This window comes from Bison bison, unplaced genomic scaffold (genome assembly GCF_000754665.1).
Source record: "Bison bison bison isolate TAMUID 2011002044 unplaced genomic scaffold, Bison_UMD1.0 scf7180017845493, whole genome shotgun sequence".
NCBI classification, from domain to species: Eukaryota; Metazoa; Chordata; class Mammalia; order Artiodactyla; family Bovidae; genus Bison; species Bison bison.
The window spans coordinates 5578-11826 of NW_011476066.1; the positions used below are offsets into that span (position 1 = coordinate 5578).

At 40.3% G+C, this 6249-nt stretch overlaps 1 pseudogene; it reads left to right on the forward strand.

The window, feature by feature from the left end:
• LOC104985173 overlaps positions 1-6249 on the forward strand; it is a 17416-nt pseudogene that overhangs the window by 4333 nt on the left and 6834 nt on the right.

A 6249-nucleotide genomic window follows, 5' to 3' on the forward strand; every position in this document is an offset into this window, starting at 1 on the left:
GGACATGACCGAGTGACTTCACTTTCACTTTTTACTTTCATGCATTGGAGAAGGAAATGGCAACCCACTCCAGTATTCTTGCCTGGAGAATCCTAGGGACAGAGGAGCCCTATGGGCTGCTGTCTATGGGGTCGCACAGAGTCGGAAACGACTGAAGTGACTTAGCAGCAGCAGCAGCAGCAATGGGACCAGATGCCATGATTTTAGTTTTCTAAATGTTGTGTTTTAAGCTAGCTTTTTCACTGTCCTCTTTCACTTTCATCAAGAGGCTCTTTAGTTATTCTTCACTTTCTGCCATAGGGTAGTGTCATCTGCATATCTGAGGTTATTGGTATTTCTCCTGGCAATCTTGATTCCAGCTTGTGCTTCATCCAGCCAAGCATTTTGCGTAATATACTCTGCATATAATTTAAACAAACAGAATGACAATATACAGCCTTGATGTTATTTCTTTCCCAATTCTGAAACAGTCTGTTGTTCCATGTCCTGTTCAAACGTGCATACAGATTTCTCAGGAGGCAGGTAAGGTAGTCTGGTATTCCCATCTCCTTAAGAATTTTTCACAGTTTGTTGTGATCCACACAGTCAAAGGCTTTAGAGTAGTAAATGAAACAGAAGTAGATGGTTTTCTGGAATTCTTTTGCTTTGTCTATGAATCCAACAGATGTTGGCAATTTGATCTCTGGTTCCTCTGCCTATTCTAAATCCGTCTTGAACACCTGGAAGTTCTTGGCCCATGTAATGTTGAAGGCTTGCTTGGAGAATTTTGAGCATTACTTTGCTAGCGTGTGAGATGAGCGCAAGTGTTCAGTAGATTGAACATTCTTTGGAATTGCTTTTCTTTAGGACTGGAATGAAAACTAACCTTTTCCAGTCCTCTAGCCACTGCTGAGTTTTCCAAATTTGCTGGCATATTGAGTGCAGCACTTTCAAAGCATCATCTTTTAGGACTTGAAAAAGCTCAGCTGGAATTCCATCACCTCCACTAGCTTTGTTCATAGTCATACTTCCTAAGGTCCGCTTGACGTCACACTCCAGGATGTATGGCTCCAGGTGAGTGATCACACCATTGTAGTTATCTGGGTCATGAAGACCTTTTTTGTATAGTTCTTCTGTGTATTCTTGCCACCTCTTCTTAATATCTTCTGCTTCTGTTAGGTCCATACCATTTCTGTCCTTTATTGTGCCCATCTTTGTATGAAAATATTCCTTTGGTATCTCTAATTTTCTTGAAGAGATCTCTAGTCTTTCCCATTCTATTATTTTCCTCTATTTCTCTGCACTTAGGAAGGTTTTCGTATCTCTCCCTGCTGTTCTTTGGAACTCTACATTCAGATGGATATATCTTTCCTTTTCGCCTTTGCCTTTCACTTTTCTTCTTTTTTCAGCTATTTGTAAGGCCTCCTCAGACAACCATTTTGCCTTTTTGCATTTCATTTTCTTGAGAATGGGTTTGATCACCACCTTCTGTACAATGTCACAAACCTCCGTCTATAGTTCTTCAGGCTTTCTATCAGATATAATCTCAAATCTATTTGTCACTTGCACTGTATAATAGTAATGGATTTGGTTTAGGTCATACCTGAATGGTCTACTGGTTTTCCCTACTTTCTTCAATTTAAGTCTGAATTTTGCAATAAGGAATTCTTGATTTGAGCCACAGTCAGCTCCCAGGCTTGTTATTGCTTACTGTATAGTGCTTCTCCATCCTTGACTGCAAAGAATATGATCAATCTGATTTTGGTATTGACCATCTGGTGATGTCCATGTGTAGAGTCAGCTCTTGTGTTGTTGGAAGTGGGTGTTCGTTTGTCTTGACAAAACTCTATTGGCTTTTGCCCTGCTTTCATTTTGTACTCCAAGGCCAAACTTACCTCTTACTCCAGGTATCTCTTGACTTCCTACTTTTGCATTCCAGTCCCCTATGATGAAATGGACATCTGTTTTTAGTGTTAGTTCTAGGTCTTGTAGGTCTTTATTGAACCATTCAACTTCAGCTTCTGCCAATGCAGAAGACATGGGTTCAGTCCCTGGTGTGGGAAATCCCACATGCCTCAGAGCAACTAAGCCCATGCACCTGAGCTCTGCAGCCTTCCAGACACAACTACTGAGCCAGCATACCCTAGTGCATTGCTCCACAACAAGATAAGCCACTGCAACGGGAAGCCCACGCAGCAACGAAGATCCAGCACAGCCAAAAAAATTAAACAAACATTTAGTGAGATCATATGTAAAATATTTACTTAGTAAGGCAATGAGAACAGTTAAGTTGCTGCAAACATTTGTCATTAAAGTTGTAGATAATTTATCTCTGTATTTTGTTTTGATTATACACTACACAGAAAATCCTTATTTTCCTACATGAACAGTTTCATATATAAGACTTTTTTAACAGCTCACTTCCCAATCTCCAAATACTCCTTAAGAGAAGAGTGGTATGACATTTTGGTTCTCAAATTAAGTCACTAACAGTAGTTTTATCTTTTTAATTATTTATTTACTTATGTGTATATTTATTTTTTGGCCACACCTTGCAGCATGTGAGGTCTTAGTTCCTGGACCAGGAATGGAACCTGTACCCCTGTAGTGGAAGCGCAGTCTTAACCACTGGACAGCCAGGGAAATCCATTAACAATATTTTCAAATAATCTGTATTCTTTAAGATATGTTTAAATGTCAGAGGTAGACCCAAAACTTGGGATAAGCACTATAACTATTGATGCCAGAATATTACCATGATGGGCTTCCCTGGTGGCTCAGACAGTAAAGAATCTGTCTGCAGTGCAGGAGACCTAGGTTCGATCCTTGGGTCGGGAAGATCCCCTGGAGGAGGGCATGGCAACCCACTCTAATATTCTTGCCTGGAGAATCCCATGGACAGAGGAGCCAGGCAAAAGAGTCAGACACAACTGAGTGACTAAACGTTTCACATTCTCATGATATTATTGCACAACTGACTCTGCTGGACTTGTCTGAACAACTTGAGCTGACTCACACAGGCCTCCCGAATTCAAGGAGATCAAGGCAGAGTTAAAACATTCCTGAGCAATGACAAGTTTTTAAGTCCAAATGCAGGTCCACAGTCTCTTATCTGACACCATCAAGTTCAAGTGCTTTTGACTGTTGAACATTTTACAGATTTCAGAAATGCAATATACCGTCTATATAATATAATATCATTATATTACAGCCGCATCCAGGGAAACACCCTGTAAGAACATAGATAAGTGAAGTAAGAAAGAGAAAAACAAATATCATATATTCTTGCATACATGTGGAATCTAGAAAAATCGTACTGATGAACCTTTTTGCAGGGCAGAAGAGGCAACACAGATGTAGAGAACAGCTGTGTGGACCCAGCAGGGGACAAGGTGAGAAAGAGAGGGTGGGATGAATTGGGAGATTAGGATTGGCATCTACACTACTGATACACTACTGACACTGTGTATCAAATAGGTAACTAATGAGAACCTGCTGTACAGCACAGGGAGCTCCACCCAGTGTTCTGTGGTGACCTGAATGAGAAGGAAATTCAAAATAGAGGGGATGTATGTATACATATGGCTGATTCATTTTGCTGTACAGCAGAAATTAGCACAGCCTTGCAAACAACTATACTCCAATTTTAAAAAAGAGTAAAGATGATGAACAATCCTTCTGAAAAACATTTGGATACTCACAGTAAGTATGATAGATAAAAACTCTAAACAGCTACCCATCAGTTACTGTCAGATTTTGCCACTTTCAAAGTTTTGGTGTCAAACCTATTATAGAACACTTTCCATTTCTAAGAACGTTTTAGATGTCAGGATTGAGGATTTCAGGACTGTGGACTTCTATAAGTGAAAATGAAAGCATTTTCTCATAGAGTCTTGTGAAAGCATACACAAGTGGCGTGGGCTACATTTGAAGAGTATATGCTGATTGCAGTTTTTTTAATGTTTAGAAATGTTTTTAGAAGTGAAACACTTTCAGGATTCCAATGGAGGCAGGAGTGGAATGAGTGGAGATGAAAATGGTAAAAACTAAAAATAGATACAAAAAATTCAGTTGTGTGTTATTTCTAAGATTCCTGGCAAATTTAAGATTCTGAGTCCCTGGTCCTTATTGTAATTATCTTATGTGTCCTCAGGAGGCCAATGACTGCTCTGACCTGCCTAGTTTCCACTCTCTTCCCCCAAAGTCACATGCATTTTATTCTTCAAGGGCCTTGAATAGGAAAATGAGGACTAAACCAATATTCTGAGAATAAACAATTAACAGAAAAAAGTGCAAATTGCTTTTGGACTTTTGGATTTAACCTAACTCATAAAAAAGAAGGTATTTAAATTAAGATGCCACTTTTTTTACCAGTAAGATTGGCAAAGGTAATACATTATATGGTGAAGACATAGAAAAAACAGACATTTGCCAGAGTCCAGCTCCAGCAGCCAGGGAATCAGCCTAAAGGGATGGGCAGTGTTGATGAGAAACGATGCAGCCTCTCAGTTTTCCTGGACTGCATATTTATTTCAAGCTTAAGATTCTCTTTTATACTTTTACAAAAGCATTAGGTCAGAGATTTGACATTTTCAGTTCCCCCTGACCCAGATTTGTTGTCTCCATAAATCACTGCTGCCCCTCAAAAGGAGTTCCTTCCTCAGCCATACTCTTATCTACTTCTTCTCATGTGTCCTTGTGAATACATTGTAACTCATGCTAATGTCTGGGCTGCATACCACATTCCTCAGTTTATTTCTTATCTTTCTAAATCCTGTTTGCCCCTAGTATCCTGAGCTCACTTTCTTTAAAAAGGCTTCTAACCACTAATATCTCCAAAATTCTTAATCTCTATAAGCTATAGTAAAATATGCTAACATTACAACATTCCTTAAATCTTTAGCTTCTAACTATTTTAATTATTCCTATGAGAAACGCTGGGCTGGAAGAAGCACAAGCTGGAATCAAGATTGCCGGGAGAAATATCAATAACCTCAGATATGCAGATGACACTACCCTTATAAGGAACTAAAAAGCCTCTTGATGAAGGTGAAAGAGGAGAATGAAAAAGTTGGCTTAAAACTCAACATTCAGAAAACAAAGATCATGGCATCCGGTCCCACCACTTCATGGGAAATAGATAGGGAAACAGTGGAAACAGTGTCAGACTTTATTTTGGGGGGCTCCAAAATCATCGCAGATGGTGATTGCAGCCATGAAATTAAAAGACGCTTACTCCTTGGAAGAAAAGTTATGACCAACCTAGATAGCATATTCAAAGGCAGAGACATTACTTTGCCAACAAAGGTCCGTCTAGTTAAGGCTATGGTTTTTCCAGTGGTCATGTATGGATGTGAGAGTTGGACTGTGAAGAAAGCTGAGTGCCAAAGAACTGATGCTTTTGAACTGTGGTGTTGGAGAAGACTCTTGAGAGTCCCTTGGACTGCAAGGAGATCCAACCAGTCCATTCTGAAGGAGATCAGCCCTGGGATTTCTTTGGAGGTAATGACGCTAAAGCTGAAACTCCAGTACTTTGGCCACCTCATGGGAAGAGTTGACTCATTGGAAAAGACTCTGATGCTGGGAGGGATTGGGGGCAGGAGGAGAAGGGGACGAAAGAGGATGAGATGGCTGGATGGCATCACTGACTCAATGGATGTGAGTCTGAGTGAACTCCGGGAGTTGGTGATGGACAGGGAGGCCTGGCGTGCTGTGATTCACGGGGTCGCAAAGAGTCGGACACGACTGAGCGACTGATCCGATCTGATCTGATCTGATGCTCCTCTCAAGAACAATAAGCACCTTAATATTCTTTTCAGTCAACTCAGCCGAGTAAAGGAAAGAACAAGTCAGAATCACAAGGCATACTCCTTCATCCTGGGTCCATGCCTGTGGGACAACGAGAAGGAGTTGGGGCCATGCCTCCATGTTGTCAGTAATGCCTAATGCGGTTCCCGACAGACACTCATCCATTGTTTTGTTTTTGTTTTATTTTGTTTAGAATGTAAATTGGTACAAACACCATAGAGAGCAATTTGCCAATATGTAATCAAAATTACTGGCAAATAGATGGGGAAACAGTGGAAACAGTGTCAGACTTTATTTTTCTGGGCTCCAAAATCATCGCAGATGGTGATTGCAGCCATGAAATTAAAAGACGCTTACTCCTTGGAAGAAAAGTTATGACCAACCTAGATAGCATATTCAAAGGCAGAGACATTACTTTGCCAACAAAGGTCCATCTAGTTAAGGCTATGGTTTTTCCAGTGG